Below are 18,182 nucleotides of genomic sequence, written 5' to 3'. Positions count from 1 at the left end.
ATCACAAGTGAGACCATCACTACTAGATGAGGTAGAAGTGGAAGTGCTACAAGAAGGGTTAGTAGGAGCAACAATGATAGGCATAGATAGTGATTCATCAATTATATCACAAGTTAAACCTACATTGCAAGTTTCAACATGCTTCTTTTTATTTTGCTCATCAAGCAAAGAGGAATGAGCTTTTTCAAGCTTTTTGTGAGCTTTGCCAAGCTTCTCATTGGCTTCCTCTAGCCTCTCATGAGATGCATTAAGCTCATCAAAGGCTTGCTTAAGGGCTTTTAGTTCCTTACGCAAGCTTTTGCATTCCCTTCTCTTAATATCAAAGTGTTCTCTAGCATCCTCTAGCATGTCAAATAATTCATCTTTGGTGGGTTCATCACTATCACTATCATGGTTATTTCATTTTCATTTTCATCATCATGTTCTTCATCGCTTTCATCATCACTAGTTTGTACCTTAGTGGCCTTAGCCATGAAGCATGATGAAGATTCGAAGAGAGAAGGCTTCTCATTGATAGCTATGCTTGCAAGAACCTTCTTCTTGGTGGTCTTGTTATCATCACTATCATCATCATCACTTGAGGAAGCATCACTATCCCAAGTGACTACATATGAACCACCCTTCTTCTTCTTGAAGGCCATCTTGTCCTTCTTCTCTTTCTGTTCCTTCTTGTCCTTCTTGTTCTTCTTGTTATCATCATCATTGTCGCTATTGTATGGACATTGAGCAACAAGATGATCTTTGCTTCCACACTTGAAGCACCTTCTTGACTCTTCTTTGTTCTTAGATGAAGATTTCTTTCTTCTAGCACGATAGCCTTTCTTCACCATGAACTTGCCAAATCTCTTGACAAATAGAGCCATCTTCTCATCATCATCATCATCCCATGAATCATCTTCTTCACTAGATATTTCTTGCTTTGCTTTGCCCTTGGATGATGTGGCCTTGAATGCCACACTCTTTTTCTTCTCATCCTTCTTCTCATCTTTCTTCTCCTTCTTTTCTTCCTTCTCATCTTCATCTCTATATGTATCATCGGTCATGATGTCTCCCAACACTTAGTTTGGTGTCATGGTGTCCAAACCACTCCTTACTAGAATAGTGACCAATGTGCCAAATCTTGAAGGTAAGCACCTCAAGAACTTGTGGAAGAAGTCCTTGTCCTTCACCTCTTCTCCAAGTGCTTTGAGATCATTGATAAGCACTTGAAGCCTATGAAACATCTCCGGCACACTCTCATCCTCCTTCATCTTGAAGCTTACAAACTTCTCCTTGAGAATGTAAGCCTTTGCACCCTTCACGGCTTGAGTGCCCTCAAATGATTCTTCCAACTTCTTCTAAGCCTCATGAGCCATCTCAATATTCTTGATCTGCTCAAATGTTCTCTCATCAATTGCATCATGAATAGCACTTAGAGCAATGTCATTATTTTGGAGAAGCACTTCTTTGGCCGCGGTGGGATTCTCCAGATCTTCAATCTCAATTTTGGTTTCTACCACCTTCCACACTCTTCTATTGATTGACTTGATATGTGTGGTCATCTTTGACTTCCAATATGGACAATTTGTGCCATCAAATTGGGGTGGCTTCTTGGTGTTGTTGATTTGAGCCATTTTTACACCGAAGGTTGTTAAGCCTCAAATCACGGTGACCTCGGCTTTGATACCACTTGAAAGGTCCTAATGGCTAGAGGGGGGTGAATAGCCTAATAAAAATTTCTACAACACTTAACAAAATGGTTAGACAATTATGAGGCGAAGCAAGTGTTGCGCTAGCCTACTCAAAATGCAAGCCACCTACCACAATTCTAGTTTAGATAGTGTCTATTCACACAATAGCTATGACACTACCCTATGTTAGTGTGCTCTCAAAGGCTAACTAAAGAGCCACACCAACCAAGCAAGCAAGCTCTCACAACTAACTACACTAAAGAGCTTGACAACTAGTTTGCTGGTAATGTAAAGAGAGTGATCAAGAAGGTTATACCGCCGTGTAGATGAAGGAATCAATCAATCACAAGGATGAATAATAATGAAGACCAATCACCTCGGAATCAATGATGAACACAATGATTTTTACCGATGTTCACTTGCTTGCCGGCAAGCTGGTCCTCGTTGTGGCGATTCACTCACTTGGAGGTTCATGCACTAATTGGCTTCACACGCCAAACCCTCAATAGGGTGCCATACAACCAACACAAGATGAGGATCACATAAGCCACGAGCAATCCACTAGAGTACCTTTTAGCTCTCTACCGGGGAAAGGTCAAGAACCCCTCACAATCCCCACGATCAGAGCAAGAGACAATCACCACCCTCCGCTCAACGATCCTCGCTGCTCCAAGCCATCTAGGTGGCGGCAACCACCAAGAGTAACAAGCGAATCCCGTAGCGAAACACGAACACCAAGTGCCTCTAGATGCAATCACTCAAGTAATGCACTTGGATTCTCTCCCAATCTCACAAAGATGATGAATCAATGATGGAGATGAGTGGGAGGGCTTTGGCTAAGCTCATAAGGTTGCTATGTCAATGGAAATGGCCGAAGGTATGAGCTTCAACCGGCCATGGGGCTTAAATAGAAGCCCCCACGAAATAGAGTCGTTGTACCCCTTCATTGGGCACAACGCGGGGTGACCGGACGCTCCGGTCCGATCGACCGGATGCTGGCCCTCAGCGTCTGGTCACATGATACACGCCATGTGTCCCCTTTCTTTAAATACTATTCACACAATCTCAACGGTCATCAGTTGACCGGACGTAGCGCACAAACTGACCGGACGCTGAGCCTCCAGCGTCCGGTCGTTTCCAATAAGGTTCCAGAAATGATGTTCTTCGACCTGACGCATCCGGTCATGCTTGACCAGACCCTGCCAGCATCCGGTCACTCAGTGACTTTTCACTATGCTGCCCGACAATAGGACCAGACACACCCTGCCAGCATCCGGTCGCTGAGTGACCCAGCGTCTGGTCGTTTGACCGACGCTAGTGTCTCCGCTGTTACAACTGACCGAACGCGCCGGTTCCTCTAGGACCAGCGTCTGGTCACCTTGTGACCAGCGAGACTAACTCCTTTTCACCTCTAACTTCTTCACCCTTGCTCAAATGTGCCAGCCACCAAGTGTATCACCTTGTGCACATGTGTTAGCATATTTTCACAAACATTTTCAAGGGTGTTAGCATTCCACTAGATCCTAAATGCATATGCAATGAGTTAGAGCATCTAGTGGCACTTTGATAACCGCATTTCGATACGAGTTTCATCCCTCTTAATAGTACGGCTATCAAACCTAAATGTGATCACACTCTCTAAGTGTCTTGATCACCAAAACAAAATAGCTCCTACAATTTATACCTTTACCTTGAGCTTTTTGTTTTTCTCTTTCTTCTTTCCAAGTCCAAGCACTTGATCATCATCATGGCATCATCATCATCATGTTATGATCTTCATTTGCTTCACCACTTGGAGTGTGCTACCTATCTCATGATCACTTGATAAACTAGGTTAGCACTTAGGGTTTCATCAATTCACCAAAACCAAACTAGAGCTTTCAACAAGGTTAGGATAAACAGGAGTGTAGAGAGGATAACTAAGGTTCTCAAGTTCTGACTTGGGTAAGCTATGTCTTCTACTATTCAACTGGGGACATTACTTGAGGAGAGACACCAGCAAAGGATGCTTTCCTTCGTAACCGGGTCCTCCTTGGCCTACAGACGGGAGGTGGACTACAAAGGATTCAATGAGGCTATAAGAGTCACCCTCGCGAGCTACCACCCATCTGTAACACCTCGGTGTTAAGCATGCATTACCATTTCATCCCATGAGCATAATCGTCATCACCTCATGCATAAGCATCATTCATGCATTTCATTTCGAAAGAAATGAAGTATCATTTCATGTGGTGCTTAAGTTGATTGAACTTCATTATGTTTAAAACAATGTGAAATGCCATGCTCATGTTTGGATGCCATGATTTCTTGTTTTGATCACTAGGATAGCTTATAAATATTTAGGATACAATTTGGAGCAAAGTCTATATTTAAATTTTTACCAAATTTTGCCTTTAAAAATAATTCTCCAAAATTAGGGTTTTGAGTTAATATTGATTTTTATTTTGTAATTCAAAATCTATTTGGAATTGGACTTTGGTCATAAAAGCAAAGTTGTAGATCTTGAAAAATGGAACAACTTTCATTTTTACACCAACTTTTGAAACTGCTTTGAAATGGTTCAAAAATTCATTTGAATGAAAAAGGAATTGAAAATAATTTGAAAAAGAACATTTTTTCCTTAAATGGGCCGCGCGCCTCGCCTTCGGCCCAGCCGCACAGGCCGGCCCGGCCTGCCTCCACGCTGTGCCCCTGCTCCCGCGTGCCGCGCCCGTGCGCCATGCACGCGGCCGCGTCAGAGCGCGCATGCTGCGTGGCCGCCATGCGCCGGCGAGCACGCCGCGCGGCAGCCCCGGCTTGCCTCGCGCCCTCCTGTCGCACCTTCACCTACCCGACCACACTGCGCTCCTCCTCACTCCTCCGCTTCACTCTCTCGCCTCCGCCAGAGCAAGCAGCAGCCGCAGCACTCACCTCCGCCACGCGCCATCGCCGGAGTTGGCCGTTCCGGCCGCTCCAGTGCGTCGGAGCCATCTCCATCTTGCCCTGAGCATCGCCTCCTCCTCAGCGCACCTCAGTGTTCACCTTGGTAAGCCATGGGAAGCTCCCCTTCCTCGAGAATCTCTCGCTGGAGTCATGGCCGAACTCGCCGGAGCGCTTCCGCTCCGTGGACCTCGCCCCTTTGTCCTCCTTCTCGCTCTCCCTTCACGCGCACGACCACCTGCACGAACTCGGTGAAGCTCCCGCACCACCTCTCGCTGCCCCTTCTCGGTACATCTATTGTTTGACACTTTTCGCAGTACAAAGTATTTTTATGTTCATAATTATGCCATAGCTTGTCATTTTTGTGTAGGCTAATCCACTTATTCAAATGCCATAAAAATTTGATGGTAGACTACTTAGGGTAGTACTGTGCTATGGTAATTTTCTAAGATTTTTCTATGCTATAAAAATAGATGTTGCTATTCAAACCTATTATTAATTAGGGTTTAATCAAATGATGCTTTATGCATGATTAAGAAATTAGTGAAGCTTTGGTGTATCTTTGAAGCATTTAATGAGATGTGTTGACATAGCATATTGGTAGTAGAAGAGAATGCAGTTGATAACATGTGCTTGTAGTACATGTTCTTGGATGATGTTGACTACCTTGCATGCAAGCATATTCATTATGTTCATTTCATTCGATGCACCTTTTGCATAAGCACTTACGCACCTGCATCATATAGGATCGCAAACCAAGAGCCCGGTCATCATACCCGAGGAGCCCGAGGAGTAGCTCGAGGTGCAGCCGTAGGAAGTGACCGAAGCAGACAAGGAGGACGTTGAGGAACTTCCGGAGTGCCCCGATCACCGCTCGAGCTCCTTCGAGAGAGGCAAGCCCCGGAGCATTTTTTCTCCCCGGTTTGCGATTATTAATTACATGCTTTACTTTAATTGATGCATTACGTTCAGGAGTTGTTTGCAACCATTGCTGCATTATACCTTGTTCACCTTTGTTATACTATATCCTTGTTACCCTGGTATCCGCAGTCGAGTCAATGCTTAGCTGGCTTAGACCGGTAGAAGTCGGGTGATTTCCTGTCACTTGCGAGCTATAGGTGGTTACCTGGATCTGCTTGGATAACTATGTAGTCATGGTATAACTAAGTGTTAATTTGAAGTTGAGACTGGACGGAGACTTACAAGGTTTTGGACTGTAGTGCTTTCCGTCTGTGTCGATTAAGGACCGACCGTTGTTGGGCCTCGAGTCATGTTGAACGCATGTCTTACATTTAGCTGGCCGAATAAAGTACCTTTTGACCATGAAGCTGGGAGATTATTCAGGCTGAGTAGATTGCCCGCAGCGCACTGTACCGGAGCAGGTGTGGTAGGACACGGGGGCGCGATGATAAGACCGAAAGGCAGTCGGTCGGCCCCCGGGTACATGTGGTTCCTGGCAAACTCGAGATTTTCCTAGATAGTTGACTCGGTGACCGATACCTCACTTTAGCGGGTGAGTGAGGTTTGTGTAAGGAATAAATCACCAGCTGGTTAGGAATCGATTCGAATCGCCATCGCTCCTGGATAGTGAGCACTTGACTTGAGTGACTTCATCGTAGTAATGTTGATGGAACACTTGGACAGTTATAATGAATATGCATTATGGAAGTTGTTAATGATCATTGGTTATCATTATTTGCTTAATCACATGCTTGCTCTAGTATAGTTGCAAATGTAGTTGACAGGTTTACAATAATTAACTTGATAATAATGCTTTTGGAAAGGTTCTTGAAATACTAAAAATGCCTTTTTGCAAATGAGTCAGCTACCCTACTATAAAGCCTTCATAATCCTTGGTGTCACTTTATTTTTGGTTATATCGGGTAAGTCTAGCTGAGTACCTTCTCGTACTTAGGGTTTTATTCCCACTTGTTGTAGATGGGCAGATGTATTACGGCTACTGTATCAACTGCCTTTATCCTACGATGAGTGATGCTTAGGACCATGGGCATGGTCATTCCTTACGTCTCGTCTAATGCTTTTGTTGGAGATGATAATTAGCTGGCACTGTATTTGAACTCCGTGTGAGTGTGTGTGGTTTTGAACAAATGGCTTCCGCTACTTCTATTTGAACTCATTTTGTAATAACTATGTTTAAACTCTGATGTACCTGTGATGCAACTTTTATGTAATATGTGATGGTGACCGCTAAACTTATTACGATCTTGGCTGGTATGTGAGTTGGTTTGAAATCCTTCATGATTTCACGGACTACCGAGTTATACGGGCTTAAAGTTTATTAAATCGTCTGCTCTGGCGGGTGATTTTCTTACTTAATTTCGTATAATTGGTCGGTTCTGTTATAGCTGGCATCAGAGCATGGTTTAGTGTGTTACTGTTCACAAGTGTATTTAAAACAAAAAGGCGTTTGAAAAACGTGATTTCCAAACTAAAAAGTGTGCCAGTGGTCATACCCTTTATGCCCAGTTAAGGACTCTAGGTGGCTTAATTAAGTACTGACTTGGGGTTCTTGCATCATATTTCTCTTTCGTTGCTCATACGGCGTGCTATTGTATGAGTGCCACTTGTTTGAGTGGTAGTGTATGGATCATTTGCCTCTACGCCTTGGTAAGTGTGAGTTGTGAGAGCATGGTCGGATACATCACCAATCTAGGGTGAATGCTTATATGATGCTGGAGTAATTACATGTTCTACGCATATTTTACAAAGGTATCTCATGTGAGGGTATTCTGTCTGTTGAGGCAATGTCGTCAATAGGACGATGGTTCGGGTAGTTACTACCATTGTACACGTATCTGGGGATTCGTGTAGAGCGTGTAGATAAAGATTACTGCTTTTATGCATTCATTGGAAATTGGGCTGAAATGAATCTTCTACAGGTACATAACAACATTATCGTGTAGAACGTATTAGATATGTATTTGAGAGATCGTTTGTATGCCACCGAATTCATCGCTAGAAATTATTTATTTCATAAGTTTGTGAGAACGTACGGCACGTACATACATCATATTACTTGTGCATTTCATTCATGTCATGCATTCCTCCCCTTATAAATTGATTATCTCCTTTTGATAAAAGTTGTATCACCTAAAGTATGTTCCCACGGGTAATAAAAGAAATTTTGCTACAGATGGCCCGCACGAAGCAGACCGCTCGTAAGTCCACCGGAGGAAGAGTACCTCGATGTCAGTTGGCCCTGAGGGAGCACCGCACCACGGACACCTTCTTGAGCGAGTTTGGCATGCCGACCTTGCTTTGGAGAGTGCTCCATGATGTGGGGTACCCAGAGGGTCAAGAGCCAGGTGTACTCTTGGAATGAGAGCCAGTTAGCAGAGGATGGACTTGCGATGGTAGAGATCATAGTTCCTACTCTTGGTGATGCTCCTAGAATGGGATGGTTGGCACTTGGAGTTTGAGGGTCGCACTCCTATTGAGGGTGCAGAGGGAGCAGCTTTCCGAGTCATCAGGGACATCATGAGCAGATTTCCCAGTGAGCTTAGCAGCAGCTCTAGCTGGCACCTTTCCTAGGGATGATCCTCAGTGATGCTATTTGGGTTCAGCCTCAGGGGAGTGCTTTGGTCAGAGGTCCAGCTGAGGGACAGGCTAGCGACAACCATGCTATGAGTGCTATGTTTGTCGCTATCAGAGCATATCAGGGTCTTGAGTGTACCTACTGGACTTTCACTGGCTTGCGTAGTCATGTTAAGCTCAAGGTAAGAAAGCAGAAGAGGAAGCAGGCGCGTGCTATAGCTAGTTTGTAGGAATAGTTGGCTGATATGAGCTTACTGCGGGACCAGGCGGTAGAGAGAGGTGATAGAACTATGCAGCGGGTGCATACGTTGACTCAGGCCAACAACAATGCAGACCACATGATTGGACAGTTGGTGCAGGAAAGGAATGAAGCCTGGAACGAGAGGGACCTTCTGCTGCAGAGGGTCGACGAGCTAGAGGAGTACAATGTCAACCTGCACGAGGAATTTCACACGCTCTACAATGGGGTTGGCCCATATGCTCCTCCAGACGCCGCTGGCATGGACATCGACGACGATGAGGAGGACGAGCCTGTAGTTTCACCTAGGGGGCGATGGTGACGTCTCTGACCCCGACGACGGCCCTGAGGAGTAGGCTAGTTGCCTTGCGCTAGTGTTTAGGTCCTATCACGATGACCTTTCTTTTGTTGGCATGTAACCTAATGTATCTTGCTTCGAACTTATGAGACTTGTCATGTGATTGGAACTTGGCTAGTAATGCGATATTTGAACGCATAAAAGTCCAGTATATGTATGCTGGCAATTTAGTTGTATGGACGTGATGTTTGCTTTTGAAGTAATTTAATTAGTGATGTTGTTTTAATTGGGATGCGATTATTGTGCCTCTGTTTTATTGTATGAATTTATTCTCTCCAGTAAATTCAGTATGGCATAATTTTTCCTTCACTCACAATTATTACAGCTTCACTCAATCATTACTTGTTGCTGAAATATGCAGATGATAAATACTCGCCGTACCACTTATGAGGCCGCTGAGACCGGTGCTAATGGTGCTGGGACCGGTGGTGGTGGTGGAAACCACGTCAACAACAATGAGCCCCCCCATGAACCGCATTTGCCACCTCCTCCCCCGCTCACCCCTAGAGGTGTTCTTCGCACAGTTGCTCGGGAGTCAGGCACAACACGGAAACAATCCCAGAAGAACATGGAGGATTTTCTAGCGTACCATCGCCAACTAATGTTCAGCGCGGTAACAATCAGGGTGGTGGCATTGGGGTGAATCAGTACAGCAGCTTCAAAGATTTTATGGACACCAGGCCGCCAATATTCAAGGAAGCAACAGAACCACTCGATGCTGAAGAATGGATCAACACTATGGAAGATAAATTCCAGTGTGTTGAGGATGATTGAGGTATTGAAAACTGAGTATGCTGCACATTAGTTGCAAGGACCAGCAGGGAATGTGGTGGAAGCACCATCGCACCACCTTCCCTCCAAATGCTCAGATTACAGTGGAGAGAGTTCACTGAGGCCTTCCATGGAGTTTATATTCCACCTGGGCTGACCGAGATGAAGTTGGGAGAGTTCTTGGCGTTGAATCAGGGCACCAAAACTATGACGCAATATTTGCATGCCTTCAACAACTTGTGTCGTTATGCTCCCGACATGGTTGACACCGATGCTAAGAGAATCGCCAGTTTCAAGAGAGGACTCAATCCAAAGATGATGAAGCATGTGGGTACCAACACCCGTGCCAGATTCAATGACTTTATCAGTGATTGTCTGAAGCAGGAAAAGAACAACAACACCAGCACTGCAGCCAAGACTCGCAAGAGAGCACTAGAAGGTGGTCCGTCCCAAGCAAGAGCACCTACGGGAGGTCGTCCTCCCTATCGTCCATCTGCACCTGGCGCTAGGTTCAGGCCACCTCAGCAGAGAGGTCAGAATTTTAGGGTACCATAGAAGCCTTACAAGATGGCAGTGCAGTCCAACAAGGCAGCCGCAACTACGATACAGGGCAGTTCCAAGGGAGCTGTGGGATCTGCTGGTACAGTCAGGGGACCCTGCTACAATTGTGATCAACCCGGTCCACTTCTCAAGGTTCTGTCCTTATCCGCCCAAGAAGAAGCAGCAGACCTATACTGCTCGGGTGCATAGTATGACTAGTGGATGAGATTCCTGAGGGAGAGCCCATAACCGCTAGTAAGTTTCCTGTCAACCAATACCCTGCAGTTGTTCTATTTGATTCTAGGATCATCGCATTCTTTTATGAGTCAAGCATTTGCACGGAAACATGAACAACTATGCACATAATTGGGTTATGGTTACCAGTATAAGTTCAGTAGGGGCTGATGTTTTGACCAATCGGATGGTTCAAGGGGCAACCCTTGAATTAGGTAGCAGAAAGTTTCGAGTGAACTTGATAGTTATGCCTGGATTAGTTTTGGAATGTCATTATAGGGATGAATTGGAATGAAGGATTGGGGGGCAGTTATAGATATAGGAAGTCGGGTACTTACCCTTAAGGATCCCCTGGGTGAGGGTACTTTCCAAGTACCATTGCCTCAGAGAACAGACCTTATAAGTGTGACATGTGCTACTGAACTTATTTCTATTCATCAGATTCCGGTAGTGTGTGAGTTTCCAGATGTATTCCCAGATGAGTTACCTGGTCTTCCGCCAGATAGGGATATTGAGTTTGGAATTGAGTTAATCCCCGGAACAGCTCCGATTTCAAGGAGACCCTATCGGATGCCTCCGGATGAATTAGTTGAGTTGAAGAAGCAGCTAGAAGAGTTATCGAAAAAGGGGTTTATCTGACCAAGCAAGTCTGAATGGGGATGTCCCGCCTTGTTTGTGAAGAAGAAGAAAGAGGGCACGTTGAGAATGTGCGTGGATTACAGGCCACTTAACGCTGTAACCATCAAGAATAAGTATCCCTTCCCTCATATTGATGTTATGTTTGACCAGTTAGCCAAGGCTAAGGTGTTCTCCAAGATAGATTTGAGATTCGGTTATCATCATATCAAGATTAGGCCCCAAGATATATCGAAAACCGCATTTTCCACCAGATACGGGTTGTATGAGTATCTTGTCATGTCTTTTGGCTTGACAAATGCTCCTGCATACTTTATATTTTTGATGAATACAGTTTTCATGCCAAAATTGGATAAGTTTGTGGTTGTGTTCATTGACGACATTCTAGGTGTACTCCGAGAACGAGAAGGATCATGAAGAGCATCTGAGAATTGTCTTGACCAGGCTTAGAGATCATAAGCTATATGCTAAGTTTAGCAAATGCAAATTTTGGTTGAAGGAAGTCCCTTTCCTTGGTCACATTCTGTCAGAAAATGGAGTTTCAGTCGATCCAAGCAAGGTGCAAGAGGTTATGGATTGAAAGGCACCGACCACAGTTCCTGAGGTTAGAAGTTTCTTAGGATTAGCCGGTTACTATCGTCGTTTTATACCGGACTTCTCAAAGATTGTCAAGCCAATGACAAGTCTGCTGCAGAAAGATAACAAGTTCGTGTGGACAGAGGAGTGTGAAGCAGCTTTCCACACCTTGTGGAAACTGTTGACCACTGCTCCTGTTCTAGCACAACCGAACATTGAGAAACCATTTGATGTGTTTTGCGATGCATTGAAAACTGGATTGGGATGTATTCTTATGCAAGAAGGAAGAGTCATTGCTTATGCCTCACGTCAATTGAGAAAGCACGAGGTCAACTATCCAACACATGATCTTGAACTTGCTGTAGTTGTGCATGCCCTAAAAATTTGGAGACATTATCTACTTGGTAATGTGTGCAATATTTTCATAGATCACAAGAGTCTTAAATACATCTTTATCCAACTAGAGCTGAACATGAGACAGCGGAGATGGTTAGAATTGATCAAGGATTATAACTTGAAAGTGCAGTATCATCCTGGAAAGGCCAATGTAGTGGCATATGCTTTGAGTAGAAAGTCACATTGCTTGAATGTGCAGCCATTACTTGAAGATGGGTTCGCTCTGATGCATCCTGCTGTGTTACATAGTATTCAGATTAGTTGCTCTTTGGAGAGTAAGATAATAGAAGGCCAGAAAATAGACAAGGGAATATTCCACATCAAAGAGAAAATAAAAGAAAAGTTGTCTTAGCACTTTAGAGTGGATGAATAGGGCATGTTGTGGTTTGATGACCGTCTTGTGGTTCCCAAGGATCGAGAGCTTAGGAATAAACTCATGGATGAAGCTCACCTTTCTAAGCTATCTATCCATCCGGGAAGTAGTAAGATGTATCAAGAACTGAGACCTCGTTATTGGTGGACCAAGATGAAGAAAGAAGTTACAGCCTATGTTGCCAGATGTGACATAGGTTGTAGAGTGAAAGCTATTTATATGAAACCTGCCAGTTTGTTGCAACCTTTGTCCGTACCTAGTTGGAAGTGGGATGATATAAGTATGGATTTTATCTCGGGTTTACCCAGTACTCAAAAGGGACATGATTCGATTTGGGTGATTGTGGATCGTCTTACCAAGACCGCTCATTTCTTACCTGTCTAGACAAATTATCGACCACCTCAATATGCCAAGAAGTATATTGCAGAAATTGTGAGGTTGCATGGCATACCAAAGACTATAGTATCTGATAGAGGGCCATAGTTTATGGCTCACTTTTGGGAACATTTGCACAAAGGCTTGGGAACTAGTTTGATTCGTAGTACTGCTTATCATCCTCAGACAGATGGTCAGACGGAACGAGTGAATGTTGTTCTAGAGGATATGTTAAGAGCATGTGTGTTGTCTTCTAGGGGATCATGGGAGTCATGGTTACCTTTAGCTGAGTTTGCTTACAATAACAGTTATCAAGAAAGCATCAAGATGGCTCCATTCGAAGCTTTGTATGGCAGAAAATGTAGAACACCACTGAATTGGGTCGAGCCAGGAGAAAGAAGGTATTATGGCATTGACTTTGTAGAAGAGGCTGAGAAGAAAGTTCATATTATTCAACAAAATATGAAGGCGGCCCAATCACGTCAGAAAAGTTATGCAGATAGAAGAAGGAGACCCCTTGTGTTTGAAGTTGGTGACTATGTTTATCTGAAGGTCACGCCAATGAAGAAGAAACAGTTTGGAGTCTGAAGAAAGCTTGCCGCTAGATTCGTAGGACCATACAAGATCTTGGAAAAAAGAGGTCCAGTAGCTTATAAGATAGAGTTACCTGAGACAATGAGTACCGTCTTTCTAGTTTTCCATGTATCGCAACTCAAGAAGTGTTTGCGTGTTCTGGAGGAAAGAACAGAACCTCGGGGCATCAAACTCAAATCAGATTTGGTGTATCGTGAGCAACCGGTCCATGTGTTAGACACTAAAGAATGTGCTACTCGGAATAGTGTGGTGAAAACATACAAGATACAGTGGAATCACCATGATGAGGGAGATGCAACTTGGGAAACAAGGAGAATATCTATAAAAAGCTTATGAAGATTTTTATAACAAATGGTTCGTAACCTAAATCTCGGGACGAGATTTTTATAAGGGGGGAGGGCTGTAACACCTCGGTGTTAAGCATGCATTACCATTTCATCCCATGAGCATAATCATCATCACCTCATGCATAAGCATCATTCATGCATTTCATTTCGAAAGAAATGAAGTATCATTTCATGTGGTGCTTAAGTTGATTGAACTTCATTATGTTTAAAACAATGTGAAATGCCATGCTCATGTTTGGATGCCATGATTTCTTGTTTTGATCACTAGGATAGCTTATAAATATTTAGGATACAATTTGGAGCAAAGTCTATATTTAAATATTTACCAAATTTTGCCTTTAAAAATAATTCTCCAAAATTAGGGTTTTGAGTTAATATTGATTTTTATTTTGTAATTCAAAATGTATTTGGAATTGGACTTTGGTCATAAAAGCAAAGTTGTAGATCTTGAAAAATGGAACAACTTTCATTTTTACAACAACTTTTGAAACTGCTTTAAAATGGTTCAAAAATTCGTTTGAATGAAAAAGGAATTGAAAATAATTTGAAAAAGAACATTTTTCCTTAAATGGGCCGCGCGCCTCGCCTTCGGCCTAGCCGCACAGGCCGGCCTGCCTCCGTGCCACGCCCCTGCTCCCGCGCGCCGCGCCTGTCTGCCGCGCACGCGCCCGGCCACGTCAGAGCGCGCACGCCGCGTGGCCGCCATGCGCCGGCGAGCACGCCGCGTTGCAGCCCCGGCCTGCCCCGCGCCCTCCTGTCACGCCTTCACCTGCCCGACCGCGCTGCGCTCCTCCTCACTCCTCCACTTCGCTCTCTCGCCTCTGCCAGCGCAAGCAGCAGCTGCAACACTTGCCTCCGCCATGCACCATCGCCGGAGTTTGCCGTTCTGGCCGCTCCAGTGCGCCGGAGCCATCTCCATCTTGCCCTGAGCATCGCCTCCTCCTCGCGCACCTCGTGCTCACCTCGGTAAGCCATGGGAAGCTCCCCTTCCCCGGGAATCTCTCACCGGAGTTGTGGCCGAGCTCACCGGAGCGCTCCGCTCTGTGGACCTCGCCTCTCCGTCCTCCTTCTCGCTCTCCCTTCACGTGCACGAGCACCGCACGAACTCGGTGAAGCTCCCGCGCCACCTCTCGCGCCCCTTCTCGGCCGGAGATGGCTGGCCGTCGGTGAGCCGCGCCACCGCTTCGCCATGCATACCGTCGAGCCCCATTCCGAGCTCCTCCCATGCCTTCTCTTGGTGCACCGTGTCTGCCTCGTCGCGGGTGAGCTGCTGGTGGTGGCTGCGCCGCCGGCGAGCTCACCGTCGGCGAGAGCCGGCCGGTCAGCTCCGCCCCTATCTCGGTCTGACCGATAGGTGGGGGCCGTTGATCGTGGGGGCCCGCTCGTCAGCGCCCTGACTCAGGTCTGGGTGCACAGCACCGGGTGCACTCAGCATTTTCATCGGCTGATTTTTGAAAGTATTTAAGAAATGATTTTCAGATTTCTATTTAAATGCTTTAGGAATTTATAACTTGCTCAAAATGGCTCCAAATTTGTTGAAACAAATTTTGTTGTGTTCCTTGTCACCAGATCTACATGATAAAAATATTGCATGTCATTTTTGAGATACTTTAATGTAGAGCTTTATTTAATTCTTGATATTGTTGATATCTTATAAAATGTTTAGTAAATCCTATATGTATCAGAAAAATATGATTCCAAGTTTGTTACTCTTCTTGTGTAATGTACTTCCTAGGAAAAATGTATGTCATGCATGTCCTGTAGAAAAATTATGAGGTGTAGTTCAAGTGCCTTTAATGGCTGATTTTTGTTGTTTTTGCTAGAGAGCAAAATTGGTATAAAACATGCATGTGATAATTTTTGTGCAGTGATTATTTACTGTGTAGAACATAGGAAAAATATTACATCTGTTGTTTGACACTTTTCACAGTACAAAGTATTTTCATATTCATAATTATGCCATAGCTTGTCATTTTTGTGTAGGCTAATCCACTTATTCAAATGCCATAAAAATTTGATGGTAGACTACTTAGGGTAGTACTGTGCTATGGTAATTTTCTAAGATTTTTCTATGCTATAAAAATAGATGTTGCTATTCAAACCTATTATTAATTAGGGTTTAATCAAATGATGCTTTATGCATGATTAAGAAATTAGTGAAGCTTTGGTGTATCTTTGAAGCATTTAATGAGATGTGTTGACGTAGCATATTGGTAGTAGAAGAGAATGCAGTAGATAACATGTGCTTGTAGTACATGTTCTTGGATGATGTTGACTACCTTGCATGCAAGCATATTCATTATGTTCATTTCATCCGATGCACCTTTTGCATAAGCACTTACGCACCTGCATCATACAGGATCACAAACCGAGAGCCCGGTTATCATACCTGAGGAGCCCGAGGAGCTGCTCGAGGTGCAGCCGCAGGAAGTGACCAAAGCAGACGAGGAGGACGTTGAGGAACTTCCGAAGTGCCCCGATCACCACCCGAGCTCCATCGAGAGAGGCAAGCCTCGGAGCATTTTTTCTCCCTGGTTTGCGATTATTAATTACATGCTTTACTTTAATTGATGCATTACGTTCAGGAGTTGTTTGCAACCATTGCTGCATTATACCTTGTTCACCTTTGTTATACTATATCCTTGTTACCCTGGTATCTGCAGTCGAGTCAATGCTTAGCTGGCTTAGACCGGTAGAAGTCGGGTGATTTCCTGTCACCTGCGAGCTATAGGTGGTTACCTGGATCTGCTTGGATAACTATGTAGTCATGGTATAACTAAGTGTTAATTTGAAGTTGAGACCGGACGGAGACTTACAAGGTTTTGGACTGTAGTGCTTTCCGTCTGTGTTGATTAAGGACCGACCGTTGTTGGGCCTCGAGTCATGTTGAACGCATGCCTTACATTTAGCTGGCCGAATAAAGTACCTTTCGATCGTGAAGCTGGGAGATTATTCGGGTCGAGTAGATTGCCCGTAGCGCACTGTACCGGAGCAGGTGTGGTAGGACATGGGGGTGCGATGATAAGACCAAAAGGCAGTCGGTCGGCCCTCGGGTACATGTGGTTCCTGGCAAACTCGAGATTTTCCTGGATAGTTGACTCGGTGACCGATACCTCACTTTAGCGGGTGAGTGAGGTTTGTGTAAGGAATAAATCACCAGCTGGTTAGGAATCGATTCGAATCGCCATCGCTCCTGGATAGTGAGCACTTGACTTGAGTGACTTCATCGTAGTAATGTTGATGGAACACTTGGACAGTTATAATGAATATGACATTATGGAAGTTGTTAATGATCATTGGTTATCATTATTTGCTTAATCACATGCTTGCTCTAGTATAGTTGCAAATGTAGTCGACAGGTTAACAATAATTAACTTGATAATAATGCTTTTGGAAAGGTTCTTGAAATACTAAAAATGCCTTTTTGCAAATGAGTCAGCTACCCTACTATAAAGCCTTCATAATCCTTGGTGTCACTATATTTTCGGTTATGTCGGGTAAGTCTAGCTGAGTACCTTCTCGTACTCAGGGTTTTATTCCCACTTGTTATAGATGGGCAGATGTATTACGGCTACTGTATCAACTGCCTTTATCCTGCGATGGGTGATGCTTAGGACCATGGGCATGGTCATTCCTTATGTCTCGTCTAATGCTTTTGTTGGAGATGATCATTAGCTGGCACTGTATTTGAACTCCGTGTGAGTGTGTGTGGTTTTGAACAAATGGCTTCTGCTACTTTTATTTGAACTCGTTTTATAATAACTATGTTTAAACTCTGATGTACCTGTGATGCAAACTTTTTGTGTAATATGTGATGGTGACTGCTAAACTTATTACGATCTTGGCTGGTATGTGAGTTGGTTTGAAATCCTTCATGATTTCATGGACTACCGGGTTATACGGGCTTAAAGTTTGCTAAATCGTCTGCTCTGGCGGGTGATTTTCTTACTTAATTTCGTATAATTGGTCGGTTCTGTTACACCATCCAAAATGCAGGGTGCATCCACGATTAACCTAAGTCTAAGCACCACACTTACACTTACGATTAAAACTTTATTCCCTCTAGAATAGGAATAAATCACTCAAAAGAGTCGTGAACCTAAAGAACAATTTAAACAAGATGCTTACTTGAATCAGAAGTTGATTACCTAGAGAAATTGTCTTAGAGGCAGGCTCAGATAGAACTTGGATCCGCTAAGGTACAAGCCATAGAGAGAGCACCGATAGGCCGACACTTCCTCCAAACTCTTTCCTCACTCTCTATCTCACTATTTCTATTCATAAGACTAGATTCTATGGAGGACTAATCTTCTCTTGATAGCTGGCTCTGATCCTAATGAGGAGAATATGAATTAGGGTTTCAGGATGGCTCTAGGGAGGGGGATAGGGGCTGCTATATATAGGCCGAGGTGGAGTAGGGGCAAGGAATCGAGGTGGAGTAGAGGGCAAGGAATCACCACGTCATCGATCCGCGTTAACTCCCTCGATCACCGTTGGATGAACCGACTTGAATAAATGGTATAGATGCGATCTAGGAGGCGGTGGAGAACCGAAATTCGAAGCGAAGACTGATGGGAGGGGCCCATAGGCTGGCCGACCC

This window comes from Miscanthus floridulus, chromosome 18 (genome assembly GCF_019320115.1).
Source record: "Miscanthus floridulus cultivar M001 chromosome 18, ASM1932011v1, whole genome shotgun sequence".
Lineage (NCBI taxonomy): Eukaryota > Viridiplantae > Streptophyta > Magnoliopsida > Poales > Poaceae > Miscanthus > Miscanthus floridulus.
This window is presented reverse-complemented; position numbering follows the sequence as displayed.